The 27,827-nt window shown below is 44.7% G+C and overlaps 1 protein-coding gene across 2 annotated transcripts in view; it reads left to right on the top strand.

Moving 5' to 3' along the window:
* Positions 1 to 27,827, top strand: part of GJA3 (gap junction protein alpha 3) — a 654,666-nt gene that overhangs the window by 531,472 nt on the left and 95,367 nt on the right. For both annotated transcript variants that reach the window (XM_085621555.1, XM_085621556.1), the window contains one exon: positions 14,607 to 14,720. The gene's annotated coding sequence lies outside the window, so the exon portion shown is untranslated. The remainder of the gene's footprint in view (positions 1 to 14,606; positions 14,721 to 27,827) is intronic.

The following is a 27,827-nucleotide window of genomic DNA, read 5'->3' as shown; positions in this document are numbered from 1 at the left end:
AGACAGGCAAGGCAGCGCAATATCCCTCAACAAGGAACAAGAGTCAGCCTCATCTCTGTCGGACACCGGGGAGTAGATCACACGAAAATAGTCAGCAAAACACTCCACAATCTCGCCAGGGTCAGTCACACGCACACCGTCGGAATTCTGAAGCACAGGGACCACGCGTTTCACTCGCTCCTTCTTATCAAGCCAAGCAATCAGTTTACCCGCCTTATCTCCAACATCATACAGTCTACCTTGCTGTTCCCTGTACAGTGTCTTGGCGGCATCAGTGACAAGGGATTTGTATTCAAACTGTTTCAAGCCAAGGGCATGGAGCCCATCCTGAGTGACACCCGAGTCTAGTTCAGCCTCCAACTCCAGTATTTCAGCCTCCAGCCTCACGACCTCCCCATTCCTAGCTTTCTTGGTCTCAGCTATTAAAGAGAGGGCCTGTCCACGAATAACAGTTTTAAAGGCTTCCCACAGGGACACTGAGGACAAGACAGACCCCTCGTTCTCCAGGAAGTAGTAGTCGAGCGACTTAATGAGGCTGTCGCGAGTCTTGGGGTTGCGGAGATGCCAAGGGTTAATAGGGGCGATCCGCCCCGTGGCTTGCGTCCCCGTATCGAAAAGCAGCCACACAGGGGAGTGATCTGAAATGCCCCGGGCCAAGTGTCGAACCTCCCCAACGTGGGTGGACTGGGCCGCGGGCATGAGGAAATAATCAAGCCTGGAGAGACTCCCATGTGCCCTGGAGTGGAAGGTGTATTGACATTACGTCGGGTGCATCAACCTCCAGCAATCCACCAGACCAAAGGTGTCCAAGAACCCACGAGCCATGATTGGGAAACGGGAAGGGCCCTGGGGGGGGGGGTGACGATCCAGATCGCCGGATAGCACAGAGTGAAAGTCCCCACCCATGAAGAGAAGACTATCGGGGAGTTCCAGCAACATCCGACCAACATCAGAGACAGTGGAAGTCTGGAGGCCTGGGGGAACATATATCGTGACTAAGGAAAGGGTCTTACCCTCCCACCTTCCAGTTAGGGCGGCATAACGTCCTCTGTCGTCAAGGATGACATTATCAATCTCTAGTGGGAGGGATGACCGGACAGGAATACCGACCCCCCTGGAACCGGTGGTGAACCCGGAGTGTGCAACCAATCGGTATCCCCACCTATTCATCGCATGACACACATTGCCGACCAAATGCGTCTCCTGCAGGAGTACAACATCAGGAGTCAAACGACACAAATATTGCAGTACAACACCCCGTTTGATACGATCCCCCAATCCATTGACGTTCCAAGTTATCAACCTCAACCCACTACCCCCCATCCCCACAAAAGTAGCAGGAGTCTCCCCACAGAGAGCAGGACACCTGAAACAAAGAAAGAACCAATATGCCGCCTTGAGAAAAGAAAACACAAACACAAACACCCCAACCAAAACCCGTTACAACTCCCCCCACCCTGCACCCCTGCAAACTATAAAACCACCCCAAAATGCAGTGTGCCTGTCGCCCTAACAATCCCATTCTACAAAAAGACCCCGGAGGAGGAGAGAGGCCCGTCTCCACCCGCCACCCAGACGCGATCTACTATAGGACAAAATATACAAGAGAGGAAGAACCCAACTGAGCAATGTCCGATTATCAAGGTTAGGGACCGAAGAGTCACTTCTGTGGAGGCTCACCACCCTCGGCACCGCCAGGGTGCCCCGTTCGATCGCCCCGACCAGGCATGGAATCCAACCAGTCACTCACATTATCCGGTCGTTCGAAAAAGAAGGTCCGTTCCTCATGTTCCACTCGAAGCCTGGTAGGGAAAAGCATCGCATACTTCAAGCCCAGGTCCCGAAGACGTCGCTAAACCCCTGAAAGCCCATCCTCTGTCTCTGAACAAGTTGAGTGAAGTCCGGGAAAAAATTGACAGAGGAGTTTTCGAATTTCACCGGGCCGTGCACCCTCGAGGCCTGCAAAATCGCATCACGGTCCCTGGAATGGAAAAGTTTGGCGATGATAGGCCTCGGGGGAGCGCCAGGCTTGGGCTTACCGCCCGGGACACGATGTGCACGCTCCACAGCGAAGAACTTGCTGAGTCCAGAAGGGGCAAGATGGGTAAGGATTAAATCTTCGACCAGGAGGTCAACAGAACGAATCTCGGGATTCTCCGGAACACCTATGACGCGGATGTTGTTGCGTCTTGCCCTATTCTCAAAATCATCCAACCGATGGGACATCAAGTCGTTGGCCGATTTCAAAGCGCCAAGGTCTGTTCGAAGTTCCGACACATCGGCCGTGAGGCTGGAGGTCTTCAAATCCAGTGACTTCACCTTCTTGTTAGTTTTAGACAGGTCAGCCCTGATTAAAGTGACATCGATGGCGACCGTGTCAATTTTAAGAGCCAGGGCCTCATACTGCTGGCCGATGGTCTCTTTCATGCTGGTGATGGCGCCCATAATGTCCTGCAGGGACAAGTCAGCAGGGGTAGATGGGCCTTCTCTGGCATCCTCCGGGGTACTGCTGGAGGGCCCGGGGGATCCTTTTGCTTGAGTATAGCGGTCCATAACATTTGTCTGGAACTGTCCCCCACGAAGAGACGTCTTGGTCTTCCGCTTCTCGGGTTCACCCCTGCCCGTCATGGTGGAAGATGCACCCCGGAGGGGCCCACAGGACCAAGTGAAAATGGCCGCCGGCCGGTCGGGCACCAACCGGCCAAGAAGCTGGCTCGTGGGGTCCGGAGAGAGTCGCGAATTGACCCAGTACGCCGTAAGGAGAAGGCAGCGATGACACCAGAAGGAGGCTGGATTGGTCCCCGGCCGAGCGAAACAGACCCTCAATCAGACCATGCCAGAAACCGAAAGCGAACCCGAAAGTGGGGATACGGCCACTGGTGAGGTCCCAATGCCGTTGTTGTTCAACTACGCCCCGGCACGGCCTCGAGATGGGCCTCAAAAGTTCAAAGTGCTGTAATTTCGGTCGCCCAAGTCCGATTCAAATTCTGGAAAGAATTATGGACTCAGTCTAGGTTCACCTTCAAAAGCCCGTCCAAGAAATCAGGATATCATCAGGATAAACTGCGAGGAGTGGCGAGGGTCCGGGGAGCCCTGTGCTCATGCGACCATCTTGGATGCGCGCTAAGCTCCTCCTCCTGCAGTGTTATAACATCATTATGAGATAGTTTTAGTAGTTTTAACATCTTCCTCCTCCTACCACTAAGCCTCTGTTCCCGCCACTCCTTGCCACATATGCAATATTATATTGTACACTATGACACACACACATCAAATCCTTTTTATATGGCTTTCAGGTATATCTAAGATAGGGCTGCCTCGAGTGCACATCTAAAAAGACATCCGTGTGTGTGTGTGTGTGTGTGTGTGTGTGTGTGTGTGTGTGTGTGTGTGTGTGTGTGTGTGTGTGTGTGTGTGTGTGTGTGTGTGTGTGTGTGTGTGTGTGTGTGTGTGTGTGTGTGTGTGTGTGTGTGTGTGTGTGTGTGTGTGTGTGTGTGTGTGTGTGTGTGTGTGTGTGTGTGTGTGTGTGTGTGTGTGTTTGTATTGTAAAAAAAGAGTAAAAAAGAGAACTGAGAAAGGGCCGGTGCCGAGGGGTATATAGAGTACAGTTATAGAACACCCTTGGAAGAAAACATAGGGATTGCCTCACCTAACAAACCACCAGGGAGCGACTGGCAGGTTCCCGCCAATGTCCTCACTATATCATCATCTGTACCCCTCCTATGTATGTGAAAGAACCAACACCAAAACAAGTTTGGAAGTATGTTGCGTGCATGTTGTAATCTATCTACTGGTATTGTGTATACAACACATCTCAACACTCCCTCCTTGAGGTCCCCAAAGAGGGAGGAGAAGCTTCCTTCTTACAAGAAAAAGGTAAAAATGAGTTGTAAAGGCAATAAGCACTTAACTGAACTCCAATTTATTGGACACGTAAACTTCAAATCACTTCTGGTATCCAACATCTATATCCCGCCTGATACCCTTCAGAAGCTCTCTCTTCAAAGTGCCCTACTAAAACATCTCAAAACTCAAATACCATTAAAAACAGATGTTGAGTTATTGTTAACACATGACTGGTACAGTGTTCTAGACTACGGGTTATTATTACCAGATCCAATGAAGGATTCACCAAACTTATGGAGCATACCTCCTATGGAATCTAATTTTAAGTCTAATGGCCGGTTGTATCATAATCTATGGCATGACAACGTCAGCTTTGGCAATTCATAGCCAGCCTGGAGAAAGGTAAAGTAGACAGGCGTAACTCTGTACACGCAGATGCATGGTTGAGACACGTCGCGATAATCTATATCGAAAAAGCAGGCTCCACAGACCCTGAAAGCTCTGAGATTTGTCCGTCAACTAGTGCAAATAGAGACGAGGAGACCCCAGTGGAATGCCTGGGTAAAGAACAAGACTGTACCGCAGTCAAACAAGTAATAAAAAATATAAGAAAGACGGGGCGCCGGGCTCAATGGTCTTCCAGGAGCTATCTTTAGAGAAGATGCAGTATATTGGGGAAAAGTTTTATCAGAACTTTTCATCGAATGTCGACTGAAAGCAAAGGTGCCTCATTCATGGCGAGGGTCATTTTTACACCCAATTTTCAAGAGAGGAGACAACACAGACCCAAAAAACTACAGATTAATCGCCCTCTTGGACATTGAAGGAAAAGCCTATGCCAGCAACTTACTGAATGAATTAAATAGATGGATTAAAGAGAACGAAATCCTCCACCCCTACCAGAACGGATTTCGTAAAGGTTACTCCACAACTGATAACATTGTGGCCATGTCGTATCTAAGCCAGCAAGCAAACGGCAAAAACAATAAACCAGTCTTTGCATGCTTTGTTGACTATTCAGCTGCCTTCGATGGGGTGCCCCAACATAAGCTTTGGGTCAAATTGCGTAACTGGCATATCCCAGTAGGTCTCCTCAATGCCATTATCTCATTATACAGTAATACCTAGATTAAAGTGAAGTTAGTAGACAATACCACAACGAAGAAGTGCTTGACAAACCGCGGACTAAAACAGGGATGTGTACTTGCCCCCACATTGTTTAACCTATACACCGCTGGCCTGGGGAAGAATCTTCACAATGCCAGTTTGGTAACTCCTAAAATTGGAACCAACAAACTGCAAATATTACAATACACAGATGACTTAGTGGTAATGGACCACACACAAATCGGGCTACAAAGGGGCCTAGATGCCCTCAATAATTATAACGAAAGAAATGAGCTTATTATAAATGCTCAAAAAACAAAAGTAGTCATTTTCGGTAATTTTTCTAATCTATGGCATAGGCTATTTAGGATACCAGTAGTTAATTTGAACAACCATATACTCCTTAACATTCACTCAAATCCATCACACTTTGTGGCCTCAAAGGGAAATCTAATTGGCTACACACTGCGAACCGCCTCTGTCTCTTTGAAATAATGAATAGAAAAGAAAGCAACCATCTCCCTCAGGCTATCAAAGTGGAGGATTAGTCTAAATGCGAAAGGGCCGGCGCCGAGGGGTATACAGAGTGCAGTTATAGAACACCCTCAGAAGAAAACATAGGGAGTGCCTCACGTAAGCAACCACCAGGGAGCGACTGGCAGGTTCTCGCCAATTTGCTCACTATATCATTATCGGCACCTCTTGTATGTATGGGAAGGAACCAACACCCAAACAATTTTAGAAGAATGTTGTGTGTGTGTTGTAATCAATCTACCTGTATTGTGTACACAACACATCTTAACACTCCCCCCATGAGGTCCCCAAAGAGGGATGAGAAGCTTCTTCCTTACAAGAAAAAGTTAAAAGGGCCAGATGTACGACAACCAAAATAACGGCTTGCAAATTGCAAGTCTTTTGCGACTCGCAACTTGCGAGGCGCTATTTTAGATGTGCAACAGTGTATAACACACTGTTAGCGATTCCCAATGGGGTCGCAAATAGAGAGGCTGTGGTGATGTGATGCTGGCAGAGCTCAGTGAGAACTTAGTGATGTCACCTGGAGTGTTGGCAAGCATCCTGCTCTGAGTCTTCTTTGTGTGGCAGTTACTGCTTGTGCGTTGGCTGTGCCAGCTGGGACGGCTGTCTGTACCCCTACAATAAAGACTACTTCCGGGAACCTTCTGCTGCGTCCGTCCTACTTTTTATCAGTGGTCACAGAAGACGAGATGCCACTCTGCTGCCAACCCACGGCTGCCTTTGTTTCCTGTTGTGAGTGCTCTGAGCATCAGGTACCCTTCGCTACTCCAGCTCAACTGTGGCACATTTGCGCGTACATGTACAGAGAGCCGTGCCCGTTTCTATTACATACTTTAAGTGCCTGTGCTGCGCTCAGCTTCCTGCCCTTTGCTCGCTCCCCATTCAAGCCTGCTGGGGCTCTTTACAACACTGCTATTCTGCTCTACCTGCGCTGCCTTTGAGCTCCATGTACTCTGGAAGGAGAGCGGGAAGCAATATAAACTTTGACTTCAACTGGAGTATTACTGACATTAAATCTCCCTCGCGCAGCTTTGCCGGCATCAAATTTCTTTCATGCGCACCCTCACGAGCTGCCTGTGTGTTCCAACCTTTATCAATTTGCATTTTTGGCTTCATCGACTCGCGCACCTACTCCCTCAAGCCGCCAGCATGCACCCTGAGCATTCCGTTGCTAAGCAACCGATTTCTACTACGAAACTCCGTATTCCTGACAAGGCATTGTTTACACGTGCTGACACACACAGCAAGTCCTCTCATATTCGCATACCTCCTACTTCGTACATCACGCTGATACGCACAGCACTCATCTTTGCTTGTCAAGCCTGCTCATTATTCTTCAACCACTTGGCCCCACGCCATTACATACCGAGCAGGCAGAAAGGACATTGCTGACTCTTTTTGATTGGCTGGGTGGAATCTTCTTAAACTCCAATGCTATTCACCAAACCTGCCACCTATTGGACGAAGAGAACATTCAATGTGGAATTTTTCTTGTGTGTCACACCTGTGATACACACACACACCTTCTTCCTGTTTCCAATTATTACTACAGGAGAAAGAAGTTTTCTTATTCTGCGCAAGACAAAGTCACTCTTACTTAAAAGTTGGTGAACTGCAAGACGCCAGATTTATTTTCTTTTTCATTCTTTTTTCTTTCTCATTGTTCTGTCTTCTACTACTTTTCTTTTTCTTTCCTTGCTTTGCTGACCTTTTCCTGCAATCTCTCTCTGCTTGTAACCGTTTTATTCCACAGGTATTCAGCCGCAATGCAGAACATTACCGCCGAGCGCCTTTTCTACAGGAACCAGGAGAACCACCGCTGGAATGGAAGCTACGGATCAGATCTTTTAAGGCGTTCTTAGGTGCCATAGATGGCCAAAGGTTCAGACCTGAAAGTAAAAAGAACCTCATGTATTATCATTTAGGGATCGAGGCTCAAAATATTTTTGACCACTTACCTCCCTATGATCCACCCGAAGGTGAGGACCCTGACGAATTTGATGTAGCAGTAGCTCAATTGGACAAGTATTTTACTAAAACTAAGAACATTGTAGTGCACAGATACAAGTTCTTCACAAGGATGCAGAAATCTACTGAAAACATAGATACTTTCATCACGGCATTAAAAGTCTTAGCCTCAAAATGTGAATTTTACAACTTCACCTCTCAACTCGTGCGAGATCAACTTGTCGCTAGACGCTATTGTAAGACAATACAAGAGAAACTACTTACCTGTAAGGATCCCACTTTAGACAAAGCAGTTGATATTGACAGATGTATTGAAAGTTTAATAGACGATGCCAAGCAACTTGAAACTGCTTTGTCTAACACTTCTATTTCAGGCGCTGTCTCCGCCAAACCTCCAGTTGTCACACGAGACAATACCAGAAGACCTACTATGCCTAGAGGTGGGAGAAGTTTCATGCAAAGTAGACCGTCCAATTCTAGAATCAGCTGTTATAGGTGTGGTTCATCTCTGCATGTTTCATCTTTTAAAAACTGTCCGGCTATTAACCATCAATGTGGTCAATGTGGCAAAATGGGCCATTTTGCCAGAGTTTGCATGGGTGGCGGAAGAAGAAGTGTAAGGTGTGTCCTCAATGAGATCGGCGGTCTATATGATGACGATGTCACGTCTCAGGAATATGTCATAGTGGTCAAGGACTGCAATGAGAGGCAGGACACGCCACATATTCCTGACCCTGAAATTGATGTCATCATCGAAACCAATCCCATTCAACTTCTTGTCGATACGGAAGCACGCATTACTATTGTGTCCCAAGATAAGTATCTCAGGTTTTGGGGTGATAAGAACTTGTTACCACCTGATGTACTCACTGTGGCCTTCGAAGGTAGTAGGATTGAATTGTTGGGCTATTTCTGGGCTAGCATCAGCGTCCTAGGGGAAGCTATCAAAGGAGAGGTGTATGTGGCAAAAAGGGGGATCAATGTCCTCGGTCTTCTCCATCAGGCCAAGTTTGGGTTGACCATAAAACCTGGTCTGGCTAACCCTGTTTTCATTGACAAACAACCTGGTCAAAGTCACATCACTTCCACTAAAGACATCAACTCTCTGTCTAGTACTCAAATGACCAATCGTTGGGAGCACAAGTTCAGCAAAATATTTGAGGACTGTCTTGGCAAGATCACTAATTTTCAACACTTCATCAAAGTTAAAGAACATGCTAATCCCGTCAAACATAGGTTACGCAATGTTCCTTTAAGCATTAGAGGTGATCTTTCCAAACATTTACAAACATTGTGCGACCAAGGTATAATTGAAAGAGTTGAGTCCACCCTCTGGCTTTCCCCATTGTTTTGGCCAAGAAAAGGTCTGGGGACTTGAGGATGTGTGTCAACTTGAGGAGCCTCAACAAAGCCATCTGGGTTGATGGTTTTCCCCTTGCACGCATTGAGGATCTCATCGCAAAAGTAGGGTCCTCTTCATGGTATAGCAAACTGGACCTCAAGGCCGCCTACCATCAAGTCGAGCTGTATCCTCAGTCCAGACACCTTGCAGCCTTTGTTACCCCTGATGGTGTTTTCCAGTTCTGCCGGCTACCCTTTGGTCTGGCCTTGGTGGCCGCTGTCTTTCAGAGACTCATGACCGAAATGTTTCATCATAACCCCCATGTTGTGGTCTTTCAAGACGACATTCTCATCTTCACCGAAACTGAAGTCAAACATGATTTAGTCATTGATCAAGTTTTTAGTGTGCTAGAGAGCAGAGGAGTTACTTTACAGAAAAGCAAGTGCACCTTCAAAGTAAAAGAAATTGAATATTTAGGTCACATCATCTCAGAACATGGCATAAAACCCCGACCAGGCTTAATCAAGAGTATTGTAGAGGCGCCCGCTCCTCAAAACAAGGAACAACTTATGTCCTTCCTTGGCCTTTGTGAGTTTTATGCCAAGTTCATGAAGGACTTTGCTAAACCTACCAGTGTTTCAGAGCACTACTTAAGAAAGGGGCAACTTATACATGGTCAGAAGAATGTGATAAAGGTTTCCAGTCCATTGATGACCACACTGTTAAAGCTCACGCTCTGCAAGCCTTTGTGGAGGGAAAGCAAACTGTTGTCACAGTTGATGCCTGTGAGTATGGTGTGGGAGCTGTCCTATCGCAGTATGCTGAGGGAAGAGAGCACACAGTGGGTTTTGCCTCAGGGACTCTTCGTCCTGTTGAACCGAAATACTCCGTCGTCGAAAAAGAGCTCCTGGCTTGCATCTGGAGTGTTTAAAAATTTAAATCATACTTGTGGGGCAGATCCTTTGTTCTCAAGACTGACCATCGGCCCTTAATTGACATCTTATCTGGGAAAAATGGTAAACGAACCACTGTTCGCTTGGCCAGGTTGTCTACAAAACTCCTGGAATACACTTTTAGTATGAAATACATTCCTGTGGCAAAGAATAGCAGAGCAGACTGCTTGTCTAGAGTCCCCATTTCTGACACAGAAGAGCAGGACTGGGAGAATGAAGTAGAGGCATGTTTCTAGCATGCATCAATCAAGATTGCTTGTCCTTTGCAGAGGAAGATTGGGTGATGGAAGTTGATAAGGATGCTGTACTCAAAGAACTTGCTTTGCTGATCAAGAAAGGCTGGCCGAAAGAGAAGTGCCTGTCCCCTGAACTACAGATGTTCTGGAAAGTCAGCAATGAGCTTTCGGTGGAGGACGGAAAAGTAGTCGACAAACTTCTACCTCCCATGTGTTACAGAGAGAAATTTGTCTTAGCTGCTCATTCAGGTCATCTTAGTGCTACAATTACTAAAACAAATGTCAGAACCGATTTCTGGTGGCCTAGAATGGACACCCAAATTGATGAATTGGTAAAAAGTGTCCACGTTGCAATGCCAGTGACAAGGTTCTGGTCCTTGAAGGTGTTGTTGAATCTCCCGTGCCCCCACCTGGAAGAGCCTGGCAGAAGTTGGGTATGGATTTTCTTGGACTTTTCCATGTTCTTCCTGCTAACTCAAGATACTTTCTAGTCCTCATCGATCATCTGTCCAGGTGGGTTGAACTTGAGCCCATCAGTGTCCCAAACTCCAAGAGTGTCATCAATTGCTTGAATAAGATTTTCCTCAGGGAGGGTTATCCTGAGGAGATTCTTACAGACAACGGTGTCCAATTCATCTCGCAGGAGATGGATTTGTTTCTGCGCTCCTGCAGCATCAAGCACACCAGAACCTCTCGTTACCACCCACAAAGGAATGGCAAGGCAGGAAGATTCAATAGAGTTGTGGTAGAGTGCGTCCAGGCAGCTTTCAGGTCCAGGTCTTGTATTTTTCAAGCTGTGAAAGACCTAGTTTGGTCTTTCGAACTTATGAGGGGCAGAAAAGCATCTTCACAAGTTTACCCTTTTTGGATGGTTAAGTCCTTCCACCAAGGTTTTGACATGAGGTGTATGTGGGATTCTCATGAACCTTCTGTCAGGATGGAAACCCACAGACTCTGGGTCGGGGACTGGCTTAGAATAAAAAATCTCGGTCAGAAAAGGCCTCTCTAAGTTTTTGGATTCTCAGTAGATTGTAGAGATGCGCAAGAATGCTGTAAAATTGTCGAATGGAAACTGGTGGAGCACCTCTTCTGTTGCTAAAGACCCATGTGTTCCCTCTGAAACTGTCAAAGCTGACAAAAATGTTTTGGGGGGATGGTGTAAGGAAGAGCACCAGGGTCCTTGTTAGACCAAGCAGATTACGAGATTTTGTGTAAGCTCCTATGTTTGTTCATCACATTGCTTCTCTATTTCTACACCCTTTTTTCCTTTCTGTACCCCTTCCCCCTTTCTCGTTATTTTAGAATTATTTTGTTAAAAGGGGGGAGGTGTGGTGATGTGATGCTGGCAGAGCTAAGTGAGAACTTAGTGATGTCACCTGGAGTGTTGTCAAGCATCCTGCTCTGAGTGTTCTCTGTGTGGCAGTTCCGCTTGTGCCTTGGCTGTGCCAGCTGGGCCGGCTCTCTGTACCCCTACAATAAAGACTACTTCTTGGAACCTTCTACTGTGTCCGTCCTACTTCTTATCAGAAGCTCATGAATATTAATGAACCTCTTGCAATTTGCGACCCCATTCGGAATGGCATGCACTCCCAGGTATGGTGGCCTGCTGGGCTCAACAGACCACCATGTCTGGGACTGCTTTTAAATAAAGGAAAACGGGATGCATTTAAAAAAAAGAAATGAAACATTTTTGTTTCATTTTTTAAGGGCAGGCAGTGGTCCCTGGGACCACAGCCTGCCCTTAAAAAATGTTTCCCCCTGCGTTTGCAAAGGAGAAAGGGTCCCCTGGGGACCCCTTACCTTTTGCGACCCCATTATCACCTTCTTGAAGAGGGTGGTAATTTGCAAGAGTTTTGCGCCATCAAATACGGCCACAAAACATTTGTACATGGGGTTGCACTTGCTATTAGGAAGGGAACGCCCCCTTCCTAATTGTGACTCGCAATAACAAAATAGCGAGTCACAAATAAATTGCGGATCGCTATTTACATACCCCTAATGGCTTTTGCATGCGCAAACGGGTTCGCAAACCCGTTTGAGCATGCAAAAACCATCATACATCTGGCCCAAACTGATTTGCAAAGACAATCAGCACTTGTCTTTTATGATCAATGCCTGCACTCATGGTTAAAAACACAGTGCCATGTTTAGACCATATTAAGTAGAATTTTGGCCGTTCTACTTAATATGGTCTAAACAAGGCACTGTGTTTTTAACCATGACTGGGGGAATTAACAGCTAAAGATAGATGCTTATTGCCTTTGCAACTCATATTTTGTGCTTGTTTTGCCTACTTGTGGTAGGGTTCATCCAGAATCGCTGGCGTTGCTACAGGTTTCTCAGATTGCAGTGCGAGGTAGCACCTGAACGGGTCCCATATATGTCTGGTGTCAAGTGCTTCAATTGTGTTTTTGCTGTGTGGAAGAACGTTTTGTTGAGGTATAATGGAACGTTGAGACAGAGATAGAGTAAGCAAGGAATAATTATCGTTTTGATAAGGCGGATACTCCCTGCGAGGGATAGAGAAAATGTAAGACATCTGGTGATTTGGTCTGTTACTTGGGTACTGTGTATCTCAAGGGTATTTGTGCAGGCTGAAGAGTATTTGCAATGTGTGCATCAAACATTGTGGGACTAACAACATAGCAAATGTATTCGACAGTCCAAACCAGCATCAGACAGTTCCATTATTTAAGCTATGTGTTATATGATCATACTATTTTACAAGAGCTTATGGTTGTGGCAAAATACCAATCATTATAACCTTTTTAAAGAATATCAGGTGTTATCTAATTAACAGTATAGATCATCTGATTATTCTTGTTATATTAAAGGGTACTGACAACCTTTGTCAGCGGTCAATTGATTTTTATGGATGTCTCAAAGTTTATATGGTTATATTTTTAACCACAAATTGATGAAGTGGATAATTAACAACAAAATCCCGTACTGCACCATGACACCTTAATAGTCTACAATGATTTGTCCAATAAATCATGCCTGCCAGGCACTGGTACCTTCTAAAAGCACAACAGCACCAGGACATTTATTATAATTAGCCTTTCTTGCCTATTCAGGCAATGTTGGCTACACACTTGCACTATTGGAGTCCTGCATTGAAGAAAATATTTAGATACCTGTTTTGTGACATTGTATGTGAGCCATAGAGATGGTGTCCTTAGTACTCATTCATTTGTATCCTTCACTTGGATCTGAAAAAACCACTGCCAATCAACCCTTAAGGAGAAGGTGCATTGTGCAGGATCTTATAATAGCACACACCAACTATAGTAAACCCACCTGCCAATTCCAATTGATCTTTTTCAGTATTTCATCATCCGTGGGGGCACGTATTGTTAAGGGCCATGAACTATGTTTTAGAATCTGATTTAAATTTAGGCGAGCAGCCAGCCATTCTGCCATGGAGATGGAGTAAATTACTCCGTGCCATTGGGACGGAGTAAATTACTCCATCCCCATGGAGGGTAGTCCGCCCACCTAATTTATAAATGGTCACCAAGCATGCATTGCCAGGAACCTCTGTGTTAGCGGTTCCTGCCAAATGCATATTAGGAGCTACGATTCTGCAGCAGCAGGACTCAGCCCTGTAGCACAGAGTAATTGTTTTGTCTTTTTAAGAAGAAATTCCCGAAATAGGATTTTCCTTTTGAAAAGTAAATATATGATGCTCTCCTTGCCATGGGGGCGTTTTCTCATGGCAGGGGTAGCATTATAAAGATTTTACTGTAAAACCTGGCGGGAAGGAACAGTAAAAAACTTCTCTATATCTGTCCATCCAAATTGGGTAGGCGAATATGTAGCCAATTCTAAGATGGCCATTATTACCTAGGGTCGTGGGAGAAGTTTGGCCACAGCAGACATAGTAGTCTCTGCCGTGGCTAGGCGGACATTTGTATTGGCATGCCGCCAATATATAAATTGGGCCCATAGAGTCAGGTGAACTCTCAAGGTCATACAAAGTGGACAAAAGAGAAGGGAATCAGTAACTGTTCCGAAAATAGGAGATTCGCTGCTAGTTAGATTCGCTGCTAGGTTTCGGAAATATCATACTCACTACTCAATGATCATGAATGAAACGTTCGTTTTAAGCGAGGACGGCGCCCTGAAGTTGCATTCTCAGCACTCCCTCTTAACATCAAAGTTTGTAATTCTTTAAAGGCCCTTTTTTAAAATATTCTAGGCCTCAAAACAACCTTTGTTTCACACTGAGTTCCTAGCAAGTGCTTTGTTGTTATTTCAACCATTTAACTATATATCATTTTGGTTATATAAGTAGCAGACTCAAAATCATCATTTTGGAGGGACAGTACTAATTTCCTTTGAAAAATAAATATCAAATGCTTCTTTGTGATGGCAACATTTGTTGAATCTTGTCTTTATTGGAGTATAGAATATGACAAAGGACTGTTGGCATGTCTGTATTTTCTCAAAAGGTGTCCCTCCAATAATCTGAACATATTAGGATGTTGCTCAGGCATAGGTAGCAAGACTATTCCAGGTAACACTTTAGTAGCTAACGCCATAGTGAATTTCTTACACATTAGATCCCACATATCACCTCCTCAATAAACAATGAACTTCCTTTTTTCACCATAGGCTAGTCTGGATCAAGGATCAGAAAAGGAGGAAAGGAAGGAATGGACTTCATCCAAAAAAGGTCGTGCAACGTAAATCAATGAAAACGGTATCCACGGCCAACCAGAGACACAGGTAACTGATACATGGTTCCTGAACAAAAGTGATGCTGGCATTGGTAATTCAGATACCAGTCTGTAATCTCTGTGTGTCAGCACCATGCATAACATTCTAGCTTCTAGTGTGTCTAGCTTTAAAAAAAAAGCAGAGACAGAACCGTTGGACATAGTGAAGTGTTGGGAGTGGGGAAAGAGTCAGGCCTGTGTGTGTTATTGGCAACGTCATACGCTGCTAACATACCACTATTGTTACTCTGTAAATGTATAATAACGAAGAGAAAGCAAAACATTCCCAGTTGTGATTGTTGAAATGCTTGTCCCAGAATGGAGGCTTTTACACTGAAAATATTTCAACTTAAAGAACATTCATATAAAAATTGCATTTTGTATGTATGTATGTCTATGGTATTTATATAGCGCAAACCTAGCCGAAAAGAAGCAGAATACTGTACGTACTCAAGGGCATTAAGGTTCGTGAGTAATCAGAGCAGAGATTGAGCTGTGGAAAGTTAATGCATTGTAATGTAGTGCTTTTTAAAGAGGTGAGCATTTTAAAGGTTCATAATTTAGAGCAGCGTTGGGGCGGTTCTGATGGATACAGTGATGTTGTTCTAGATCCTGAGTGCATAGATGGAAAAGGTCCGTTGTCATTATTTTCTTTTTTACATGTCTTAGTCTGCAGTCTGATGGTGTCCAGGCTACGGATGCCCCAAGAACCACCAGAGATGGTGAGCTTGTCTGCATGATAAGCAAGGGTGCTGGCTGTGATGGGTTTGCTGACCTAAAAATCGCTTTAGTTCAAAAGTAAAACAAAAAAGTAGCGTGCTGCTGAAGTTTGGAAGAACAGGATAATGGGAAAGGGAGTTCAATGGAACTAGAAATTTAAAAAAAAGTGTAGACAGCCACCAGCTGAACAGCATTAAAAAATCATGGAGGAAAGAGGTTTTTCACGTGCCTCTTCTTTCAATCCTAACACAAGCATTGACAATGCCAAAAGGTCTGGCTTCTAACTAATTGTGCTTCTCCGTTGATTGGCAAGTTTGTGTAGATGGTATTGTGAAGAGACAAGTGGGTGAATGCATGAATGAGTCAATGGGTGGGTGAATGGATACATAAATACAAGTGTGACTGACTGAGTACATGTACAGATGAATAAGTGACAGGTTTGGAAGGAATTATCCATGATTCCACCCATTGACCAATATTGTGTTCACTTGCTGAACCAGCCACATGAGCGCACACACACAAACTCACCAATCAATGAAGAGCCACTTTTGGTTATTGGTCAGATCTTTTAGCTTAGAGTGTTAATGCCACAGAAAGCGGCAGGACTAAGGAAGGAAACTAATTCACCAATGTGATCTTAAGAAGCTCCAGTTTTTTCAATCAAGCATATATATTGAAGTTATAATAGTCATACCATGTCATACTAGGTTAAAGAAAACAACAAATATTATCACGAGGTAAGGTATTTTTTTCATACAGAGTATACTAGAAGTATTTGACAACACACACTTTTAACAGTTCAACCATACCTAGGAAGAAATGGTTTCTTACTCGTAATCCTAGTTCACTCTAAGGAGAATCTCCATTAAAATAATATGCACTGAATAGTCCTCCCCACGTGCGGAGTCCCCGGAGCAGTTCTTTCAAAGTCACATCCACTTCATCTTACTTCAGAAAGACATATGTGACATCCATGTTCATTTTTGCATCCATAAAACAGTCTATATTGCCAATTTTAATGAATTGCTTTAAAATATAGAAGACAAAATGAAGCATATCCTTAAAAGTCACTTAAGTAAAATTAAAAGCGATCTCTGAAAACATCCTTCACAAATGTTTTTACTTCTTTAAAGTAAGAGATCAGGTAATACAAAGCAATGTAACTGTATAGGCTGGAGCATTGTAAAAAATGAAAACAGGGCACTCTTCCTTAATGGGCCTCTTGACCCTCAGTGTCCCATCATGCGTTGAAGGTGGCAGTTCGCTCAGTTATTTTTGATGAGCGAATGAGCAGTATAGAATAATTCATACTTTTTGCTCTTTCTTCGGGGAGGAGGCATGGTTGCTTATGATTTTAATGGAGAGTCCCCTGAGAGAGACTCAGATTACAGATAAGAAACAATCCCTTCTCTCTCAGGGGATCTCCATTGATAACCATAAACACTGAATAGATTAGCAAGCTCATTCCCAATAAGTCTGCAAGGGAGGAAATGAAAAAGGAATATTACAATCAGGCAAATAAGTTCCTTGGAAAGGCTTTTCCTACTTGAGTATCAGCCTTAGCATCCAAATCAAGTCAATAATGTCTTGTAAATGTGTGAACTGATCTCCAAGTTGCATCTTTGCAAATCTCGGCAAGTGGGATTTTTCTAATTAATGCTGCAATAGCTGTCTGGCCCCTGGTGGAATGGGTTCTAGATTTACCAGGCAAGGTTTTGTTAGCCTTCTGATAAGAAAGGATTATGTAGGAGACAATCCATTTAGACAAGGACTGTTTAGAAGTGGCATATATAGTCTGTAAAGTACCATTGTATACAAAAAGTAGTTTCAACTTTCTTAAAGACTTTGTTCTATCAAGAGAGAACTTTAAAACCCTCCTAACCTCAAGAGTATTGAGAGATCTCTCACCAGGAGAAGAAGAATTCTGAAAAAAATTAAGTAATTATGGGCCAGATGTAGGTAATTCTGAAATATCGAGTCCTTAATAGCAAATTTTACCGATTCGCTATTAAGAACTCGGTATTTCAGATGTCTGTTAAAAATCGGTAAAAATTACCGAATCAGTAACAATCCGAAAAAATAAGTAATTTAGAATGAATCGGTAAAAATAATTACCGATTCCCCATTACCGAATCGGTATCACCAATTCCTTAATACCGATTCGGTAATTAGCGAATCGTTAATTTAAAAAAAAAAAAATCGGTAATTGTCGAATCAGCCAATCCTGTGCTTCCTCATCACCTCACAACCGGGGAGTGGCCACACCCATGCAGCTGTACTGATCATGAAGCTGTTTGAGAGGCAGGGAGCACAGCAAACAAGCCTGGAGCAACTCTTACAACTTTTTGCTCACAACACTGAGCAAATATATACAACCAAGAGAGGGAGAAGGAGGCAGCTGAACGCAAGTGAAAACATAAATTCAGTGAGAGGGAGCTGGAGGTCCTTATTGAAGATGTCACAAAGGACCACGACAAACTTTTTGGGAAACAGTCTCTGCACGTGCCTGAATCCCAGAAGAGGCAGATATGGCTGGTCATCCAAGAAAAGATCAATGCCATTGGAGTAACCCAGCACTCCATTGAGGAACTCAAAAAACGCTGGTATGACCTGAGGAAGCGTGCAATAGAGAGGCTGGCAGAGAGGAAGAAACAAACCAACCTGACAGGTGGAGGGATGAACACAGCACCTGCACCAACTGCCCTGGATCTCCTGGTCGAGTCCACCCTCCAGCCGGAGAGTGTGAGTGGGATTGGGGAAGCAGACAGCTCAGCCAGAGCTGGCAACAAACAAGGTAAGATGCATGCACTGCATGCTGTGCCACCACTCCCTAACCCCAATCCCCAATGAGGCATTGTGAATCCCACTCCAGTACATGTGTTACTAAAAACCAGCAATGCATTATGCGAGATGTAGTCAGAACTAACACATGTCAGAACAGTCAGTCCACAGAACACAAAGGCATGTGACACACATCAGCAATTAGCAAGCAGAGGACAGGCAGTTTGATTGGCAGGCATGACATTTATTATTACACAAATGCTGCCAGATAAGTGAGCAAATGTACATTCTGTCTCCACAGGCGAGCCATCGCGCAGGGCTGCGGAGGGGAGCACAGGAAAGGCACCCAGGAGAAAGAGGGCACAGGAGGAGGAGGTCCTGTCGCCTGCAGGGCCCACCACCCCACCACCCCACCACCCCACCACCACCACCACCACCACCACCACCACCACCACCACCACTGCCACCATCAACGCCACTAGCACCGAGAGCCAGGAGGCATGCAGTGGCCAGCCTCTAGCAGATGGAGGTGTCCAACAGTACACGGTGGCTGAGGATGCCAACAGTGCAGGCTCACAGTCCCCCACCGAGCGCCCCCACACAGGTGCCAGACACCGCTGGGCAAGGGCAGCCAGTTCAGGTTCACAGGGCGAGGATCAGAGTGTGTTTGCCAGTCTTGAGGGGAACATGCTCATGGTGCAGCACCTGCAAGGCAAAGCGATAAGGTCAGTCCAGCGGCAGATGGTACAAATGAATGGGCACATGCTGCAAATCGAGAAGGGCATCAGTAGCATGAACAATACTGTGGCTAGGGGCATGAGGGACATGTTCGAGGCAGTGAGGCTGCTGTGCAGCAAATTGGATGAGGACCGTTTGGCCAGGCGCAGGGAGAGGCAAAAACTTGACAACTACACCAAGGCAGTGAACCGCCTCCCCACTGCCACCTCTCTGCTCTGCAGGCGCTCGGTGGCCATGCAGGAGGAGATGGCCCACTGCAGCCGTGACGTGGCAAGGGGGCTGGTCACAGTGACCAGTGCACTAGAAGTGCTACAGACAAACCAGGTTGCCACTACAGGTGATGGGGGGATAGTGAAGAGGCTACTAGCCGCAGTAGCATCACGCCCCCTATAACGGAGTCCAGGAGGCGCAGCGAACATCACAGCGCTGCCACAGGACACAGTGCCATTCAGGACAGTGTGCCCAAGGAATGCAGCAGTGCTGTGTGTGGGCGCAGGAAGAAATGCCAGCCATCACATTGTTTACCAAAATGAGTGATGTAATCCTTTTTGGTTTTGTAATCTGAATTGAAACTAGGCCAGGCATGTGAAGCCCTTCATGTTGTGGTGGTGTGCTATGACAATTAAACACCGTCACTCACTTACAGTAACTGGCTGTCTCTCCTTACTTACTCAGAAATAGTTGCGTGTTATCTCTGCCCGTCTGTGTCTCCCATCTGGTGCTGCTGCCACACCTGCTGCGCTGTGCTCTGGCTGTGCACAGTCCTCATCCTCGTCCTCAGAGTCAGTTAGTTCCACTGCTGTTCCTTTCTTTGTGGCAAGGTTATGCAGCATGGCACATGTTGCTATTATTTTACAGCAGATGATGGGGCGGTACTGACTTGCACCTCCACTTTTGTGGAGGCAGCGGAACCTGCTTTTTAAGAGTCCGAAGGTGCGCTCCACAACGTTGCGCGTGCTTTTATGTGCCACATTGTATCTTCTCTCACTTGGTGTGGATGGGTTGAGGTATGGAGTCAGGATAAATGCCCGCATGGCATATGCGCTGTCACCTAAGTGAGAAAGGAAGTGCCATTAATATGAGCCACCAACACATTCATCCAAGGTATACATCAGGGTGTGTTACGTTGATTTACCTAGCAGGTATCCTTCTCCAAATTCACCCCCAGCCAGACGTGTGTAGATCCCACTGTTCCTGAATATGTAGGAGTCATGGGTACTCCCTGGAAATTTGGCCACAATGTCAGTGATGATGTGGGCCGCATCGCATATCACCTGCAGGTTGATGGAATGCGTAGATTTGCGGTTCAGGTATATATACTCTGTGGCTGCAGGTGGGCAGATTGGTATGTGTGTCCCATCAATGCACCCTATTACATGTGGGAACTGTGTCTTTTGATAGAAATCTAGCTTTGTCTTCTGCAGTTCCACATGTGTGCTGGTGAAGCATATGTAGTGACGCATTCTTTGCATCATGGCATTCAAGAAAGAGTTGAAGAAACGGGACAGGCAACTCTGTGACACACCACCTGCCACAGCTATCACCCCCTTGTAACTTCCTGATGCAAGTAGGTGCAGGCTACAGACCACCTGCACATGTGTTGGTATAGCGTGCGCCCTTGGTGTCTGATGCTCCAGGAGGGGGTGCAGGTCCCGTATCTAGGATGGTTTGGGGGTCTAGCCTGTACCTCTCATGGATTTATGCCTCAGTCAGTTGGAAGAGTTTAACGCGCAGTCTATACACACGCTCCTTCCGTCTCCCGATCCTCAGTCCTGCTGCTTGCAAACGTAGCCGCCTTGCAATGACGTAGAGGGCCGCCATTGTGTTCACACTGTTGCATTTTGGGGCTGTTTAAATGCAGTGCACCTGATTACCACCTGCTTTGAGTCAGTGGTAATTAGCGACTCCTCAATACCGAAAATTCGAAAATTCGGTATTAGCGATTTTTGGTACATCGGATTTGCGATTATTTAAGGATTTCTTATTTACCGATTCGGTATTTAGAGGTTTCGGTGTCTGCTAATCGCAAATTAAGGAATCGGTAACTGGTTTCCCTTATTTTTACCGATTCCTTATTTGCAATAGCGTTCGGTGTTACCTACATTGCACATGGCTAAATACCAGTCGTAACGCTGAAATTCTGCGAATTTCGACGTTACCGACCGGTATTTAGCCACCCACATCTGGCCCTTAATAGTCTCATTGAAATGGAAATCCTAGACTACTTCGGGAAGGAATTGGGAATGGGGCTTCATCATTGCCCTGTTGCTATGGAATACTGTGTATGGCTCATGTGAAAGTAGGGCCTCTATCTCACTAATTCTATGAGTGGAAGTGATGGCTACCTAGAAGGAAGCTTTCTACAGTAAGTGTTTGAGAGAAGCCTTATGAAAGGAAGGACTCATAAAGAAAGAAATTACAATATTCAACTCCTATGGAGGAAAGGGTCTCCTGAGAGGAGGATATTGCTTTTTACTTCCTTAACTACAGGCATTCTGAAAAAGGACATTGTGAAGGGCATTTTCGGTCAGTGTTTGCTGGGCAATGAATAGAGGAGAATTGCAGTTTTGCTTTAACCAGATGTAGGAGCTTGGAAGAACAGTCTCTTCTTGACACGTAAGAGGATTGAAATTGTTCTGAGAACGCCAGATGCAGATAGTCTTCCACATGAAAGAATAAGAATCTTTAGTGTATGGTCTTTTGGCTTCTCTCAGCACAACCATGCATTGCTGAGGGAGGTTTTGGTGACTATATAGTATGAGTTCAGCAGTCATGCAGTCAAGTTCACCAAGTGAAAGTTGGAGTGTTGAATCTGGCTTCTGAAGAAGATCCGGTCTACACACCAGCTTCCTGTGTGGACACTAAAGGAGATATCCCACTGTCAGGGTCACTCTGGAGCAATGAGGATAATCCTGGCCTTCAAGTGTGACAGCTTGATGCTCACTGTTTGCAGAATAGGGATCTGAGGTAAGGCGTAAAGAAATTTGCCTGAACAGTCAATCCATGGGGCATTCCACAGTGTGACTGGTTAGTAGAACCGCGAGGCGAAGCTTGGGCATTTCTTGATTTCTCCACCTGCAAAAAGATCTATTTGGGGAAATACCCAATCGGAAAAGATGCTGTGAAGAATGGAGTAATGTATTACCCATTTGTGATTTTATTGAATGATTCTGCTGAGTGTGTCTGCTTGAGCATTCTGGGTTCCTGGTAGATAGACCGCTGTAATTTTGAGATCTCTGGGAATGAGCTACTTCCAGACTGCTCTTGCATCCAGGGGCAGAGGTTTGGATCGCATTCCACCCGCTTGTTCAAATAATGCATGGTAGTTGTAATATCCGTCTGAACAAGGAACAAGTTAGTCTGAATGGCATGAGAAAAGCCTTCAAGGCTAGATGAACTGCCCTCAGCTTTTAAAGGTTGATGTGGTAAGACTCTTCCTTTTGAGACCACATGCCTTTTATCTGTAGATGGTCCATGTGAGCACCCCAACCTGTTAGGGAGTCATCAGCCACTATTATTTGGGTCAGGGTGTCGTGGTGAAAATTCATTCCTCTGAGTAAAAACTCTGAGCGACACCACCATTTTTGTGAGTGTATTGCATGAGTGGCTAATGTCATTGTGTCTTTCCATCTTCCCGAGAGCTGATCCCAATGATCTTCCAGACATTGTTGGAGATGCAGCATATAGAGGCATGTATTTGGGACCAGAACGATGCCTGACGCCATTGAACCCAGGAGGAAAGAGACGTGCCTCGCTGTTGGATGGGATTTTTTCTTCAGATTACAACATTTCTGAAGGATAATAATCTCTCCTCCAAATGAAGCTTTTTTGTGTGTACTGAGTATGGAATCGCACCCAGGTAGTTAGGGGATTGCACAGGATTTGAGATAGATTTATTGTGATTCACGTGTAAACCCAGTCGATTGAGAGACATGACGGCTAGATGATAATGATGACTGGCTTGCTAAAAGGAAGATGCCTTGATGAGCCAATCGTCTGAATATGGATAGACTAAGATTTTCATTTTCCTGTGGTGGGCTGCTACGACGGCCATACATTTGGAGAAAGTTTGTGATGCACACTTGTGGTCTTTTCTGCAATAAAGCTTAGGAGTTTTCCATGTTTCTTGGCTATCAAGATGTGAAAATAGGCATCCAAGCATAACAAATCCCCCTGGAATTGAGGGTAGATCTGATGAAGAGCCAACATCCTAAATTCTTCTTTGCTAACCTGTTGTGTAGTTCGTATACACCTATATAGGATCTGCTTCTTTAGACAACATAGACTGTGGGATTGGTGTTTAAACTGATTCCAGACACCCCCACCGACTATGTTCACTTGTATTCCAGCTAGCTCACGGTGGCACTAGAAACCCATCTTACCAAGGAGAGAATAGTTCTTGGCAACTATGGAACTGTCGTGTAGTTGCTATCAAACCTATACAGGATCTGCACATTTGGACAACATACACTGCGGGTTTGGTGTCCAGACTGATTCAAGACACCCCCACTGGATATGTTGTCCTGTATACCAGCTAGCTCACAGTGCCACTAGAAACTCCTCTTACCAAGGTGAGAATAGTCCTTGGCAACTATCGAACATGACAACCCTGATCTCACAGGACCGTGGAAACAGTGTACTACTTTTCGCTCAGTCACTCGTGCTCAGTCTTAGGGAGATACACAGAATAAACGGTATGGACGTTTTTCCAATAAGTATTTATTGAACAATTGTTATTCTAGTGCAAAAGAGGTGTGCTGAACCAATCATTAGACAGTAACAGATGATTAAAAGCACTAGAAAAGTAAAAGGATGGTAGATTTCTACCATTTTGCTATAATCATTAATACAGGCAAGTATATAAAATACATTACAATAAAATGCTTACTCCTATGATGCTACCCTAACTAGATCTACCCAAGTGTACCTAGCATGTATGTAGGTGTTAAGCCAAGAATCCTTCTAGGATAAAGTCAACTCCATTACTTGAAGTGAGACTGTGGGACCCCGTCTTGGTCTCGAGCTGGACACCCAGCAAGGGATGTTAGACCACTGCGAGCTGGATTATCTGCATGCAGGAACCTCAGCATCTCACGTCAGTGTGTGTTGGCAGGGAAATCCTGGTCTCCTCTGGCTGTCTCAGCAAGATGTGATGTTTATATACTCAAGGGTCTCCCAGGGGTTCTACCATGCTCTGCCACTTATCGAACTTAGGATGACATCAGGAATTAACTTTATACATAGTTATTATACAGGAGATGGTAGTCCTGCTGAACTTCCAAGGTAAAATCCTGCGTTCGGTGTGCAGTGTCGTATCTAGGTAAAAGGTAAGTCCCCAAGAACCGTTCTGTGTGTAATGTAGGGGAGAGTATAGGTGAAAGGTTATGATGTTACCTGAGCCTATATAGGGGTACCTACATGGAATATAACACCCACTCCTTATCCAAACGGATGACATAATTAAATTCTAACAGACTACTAGGCTGTCCAGGCACTGGTACGCAAGCAACTATAGTAAAACAATAGTTTTGCTAAAAACATTAAGAATTCAAAAAGATGTTAAAAAAGGAAAATTATCACTCAAGCAATAACTCTAATGTGTCCATATATATATTTCGAAACCACTACAAGCATCGGAAAGCCATGCAGGTCACAAAAAGTATCAATTAGTTTTGGAGTTCCAATTTGAGTTTATTTTCAAAAAAGAAAAAGCCAAATTTTTCCCAGCACAAGATGAGTCCATGTTTATGTGTCCTGGCTTGTAGATGCAACATCACTGTTGCCTGCCTTCGCAGACAACGACCCTTGTAACACCTCACCGATCACATCAATTGAGCACAGATGATCTTCCGTACTGCCTGCAGCCGATGCTTGGGCAGCCTGTGCGCCATCCAAGGCCTGGGTGTCAGTGGAGGAGCAGGTATCCATTCCAACATGAGCAGAGTTCCTGTGGAGGCTCTAAGAATGCCGCCCTCAACATTGGAATACGCTGGGGACACTGCAGAACATGGGCCGTTATCGGGACCAACGTCCGGTTGTGCAACTGATGGAAGTGTCAGACAGATTCAACACGCATTCGTCTCCGCAGATAAGGCATCGGAGAACAGGTAGGATGCAGTCCATCCAGACTGGTCTAAATGACAGGAACCAAGAGGCGCTCAGTTCTGGTAGGCAAGGTGTGCCCAGATGTTATACCATGCGATCACGGTATTTACGCCCCAGGAAAACTGTTTCCATCTCCTTGGTGACTGGGACGTCCATTGCGTAGCAGCAAAATTACAATCAGGATACCTGCTATTAGAACAGGATCAGCGGAAGTCTTCCAAAAATGCTTTGGAATACAGAATTTATAAAGTTTGCTATAACTCCGAGGACTGTCTGAAAGGTGCTTAATAGTCCCGAACCTATGGTCTTAAATAGGTGTACTATACCCGTCGTATCAGACATGTTAAAGATACGATTTACCATTTCTGCGAAATCAAAGGGGCAGTTTGTACGTATGAGTGCCTGTATATCTGCCAAGGACCTTGCTACTTGGAGATCAAAAGTCTCCCGGGCGAAGGTTAAGGGCACGGTTTTCTGTAAAAGCATGGCTTTCATTCTGCTCAGAGTATCAAACCGTATAAAGGAAACATTCAACGAAGGCCATAGCAGCGCCTCCCTGACTATGTGTGTCTGTGGAAACAATACTTGCATACAGCAAGGAACCCTGGAGCTCACTGTGACTAGATATGCGATACCCGGAAGCATCCCACAACAACCTTAATTGTTAAGCACCAAGTAACTCCCATTTGAAAGTAGCTTGAATACCAGGGTAATCATGGCTGCTGGGGTACCCCTCAAATGACAGGATTGGTTCACAACTGAACTGTTGCAGGCCCCGAGTATCAGAATATCCTGGCATTTGAGAGAGCCACTTAAAGTGTTCTCACAGTTTGTACCTCTTAGAAGCACTTCAAGACCCTCACTCCTGCATCAAAATCTGTAAGGTAATTCTCAAGATTCCTTGCTGAATTACCTACCCATTTCTTCATATCTGCCGGCCTGTTGTTGTTCTAGGCAATACTGAAACTGGAAAGTTGCGACCGGTAATGTTATATGGCCATGGATTAACCATTTTGTGGATGGTGATTCTGCCACAGTAAAAGGTCAACTGTCCAGTTTTTCAATACCCAGCATTGTTTATTTTGCTCCCCTTTGTGCCATTTTCATCTGTTTTTCTGTTACATTGCATGCAGAAAACAATGACGTACTGTTGATAAAACGGCAAGGCACATCACCTGCGCGCAATGATTGCAGCATCCAGCTTAATAACATAATAGAACATAATTGCTATTGCCCGTGCTGTAGTATGGACAAATCTTGTTCTAGTACGTAAATTGCAGAAGATACAATGTTGCCCAATGAATGAATCCTGGAAGTTAATGTAGTCATGTCATCGTCAACTATGGCTAACACCTTTTCTAGGTTAATCCTATCTAGATCTTGTAATCTCTCAGCTGCTTCCTGTTGGAAGATTTTCCACATTTTATTACAGACAGCATAATAGAAATGTTTTTGTTGTAACGTCTGTTTATTGAAAACAAAGCAAGAAGAGAAACAGAGGCCAAGGAAATAGAAGGCACATGTCTCAATAAGAAAAGCAGTGAGATAATATCAGTGACCAAGCTGTAAATTGAATCATCAATATAAAATCAACCCACCAGATACAGAGGCCGGACTGTGTAGAAAAGCAAACCCGTCCCTACAAAATATAGTAGACTCTCAGGTCACAAACAGCGTAGCAGTAGTTCCAGACCCAATGGATAGAAATGTTTTTGACAAGGCTGTCTTGGACCTAGTAAAAAATCCAGTAGGTCCACATCCTCTGTCAGTAAGGATAAGTGTTGTTTCACCTGTGGCAGTGTTGAGGTCTTTAGCCAATTGAGGCATAACTTCCCAATACTGTATGATGTCACCACCCCAGGTGTTCTCTTTCTACATAGCGTGGGTCTGGCCTATGGATACTGAACCCTTCAGTGATACCCCTGTATCTTTCTTAACATCTTTTAGTGTCTGTGGGCCAAACCAACCATCCCTTCCAACTGGGGTCTGATCTATTGTATTGTAAAATGTAATCTATTGTTGCCCCTTCATCTGATGTAATATTTCCCTCGGTATGTGCTGGTGTAGGAATCCGAGGTGTGTTCAAGTCCTTATTCTTGGCTATGCCAAGACAGGAAGTCTGTTGCACAGTTTCATTTAGAAATATCATCTGCTGAGGAATGAGGCATGGTCTAAATAGTGCTTCTGTTCCCTGGACTTGCCAATTCCTAGAACCCCAGACTGACTTTAAGTCTATAGTTTCCTTCCATAAGTCAAAACCCTGTTCAGACATTTGGATAATAAAGGAAGCCGAGTAAATATGTTTGGTGTTGGTTAGCATATTTTTCTGTGCGGATGTAGGTGTAACCTTATAGTAATATGAGGACGGGTCTGAAACATTGAACCCTGAAAAATATGAAAATTTCGGTGGTGTAGGGCAATGTTCCCATTGGTGATATGTGAAAACATTCCTGGGGTGCTCAATTTGTGTAGAAAATGATGACCATAATGTTGATAACAATACATTGTGTTAAAGTCTGATGTGTCTTCTAACATTTCATTGCTAGAAAATGCAGCGGATTGTTCTAAATCAGACAACATGTTATTTATAGTTTCAAAATCCCGATCATCGGAAAATGTACTGGAGGTAATGGCATCATTTAAGGAAATTTTAAATAAATGAGGTATTTTTTAAAGTTCGGTCGGGCCAAATATATCATTATCAACCTTGCCCCCATACTATACCATCAGGTATAGGCACTGCTGTAATGTTCACTGATGACAAGTCTATTTG

This window comes from Triturus cristatus, chromosome 8 (assembly GCF_964204655.1).
Source record: "Triturus cristatus chromosome 8, aTriCri1.1, whole genome shotgun sequence".
Classification (NCBI taxonomy): Eukaryota; Metazoa; Chordata; class Amphibia; order Caudata; family Salamandridae; genus Triturus; species Triturus cristatus.
This window is presented reverse-complemented; position numbering and strand designations above follow the sequence as displayed.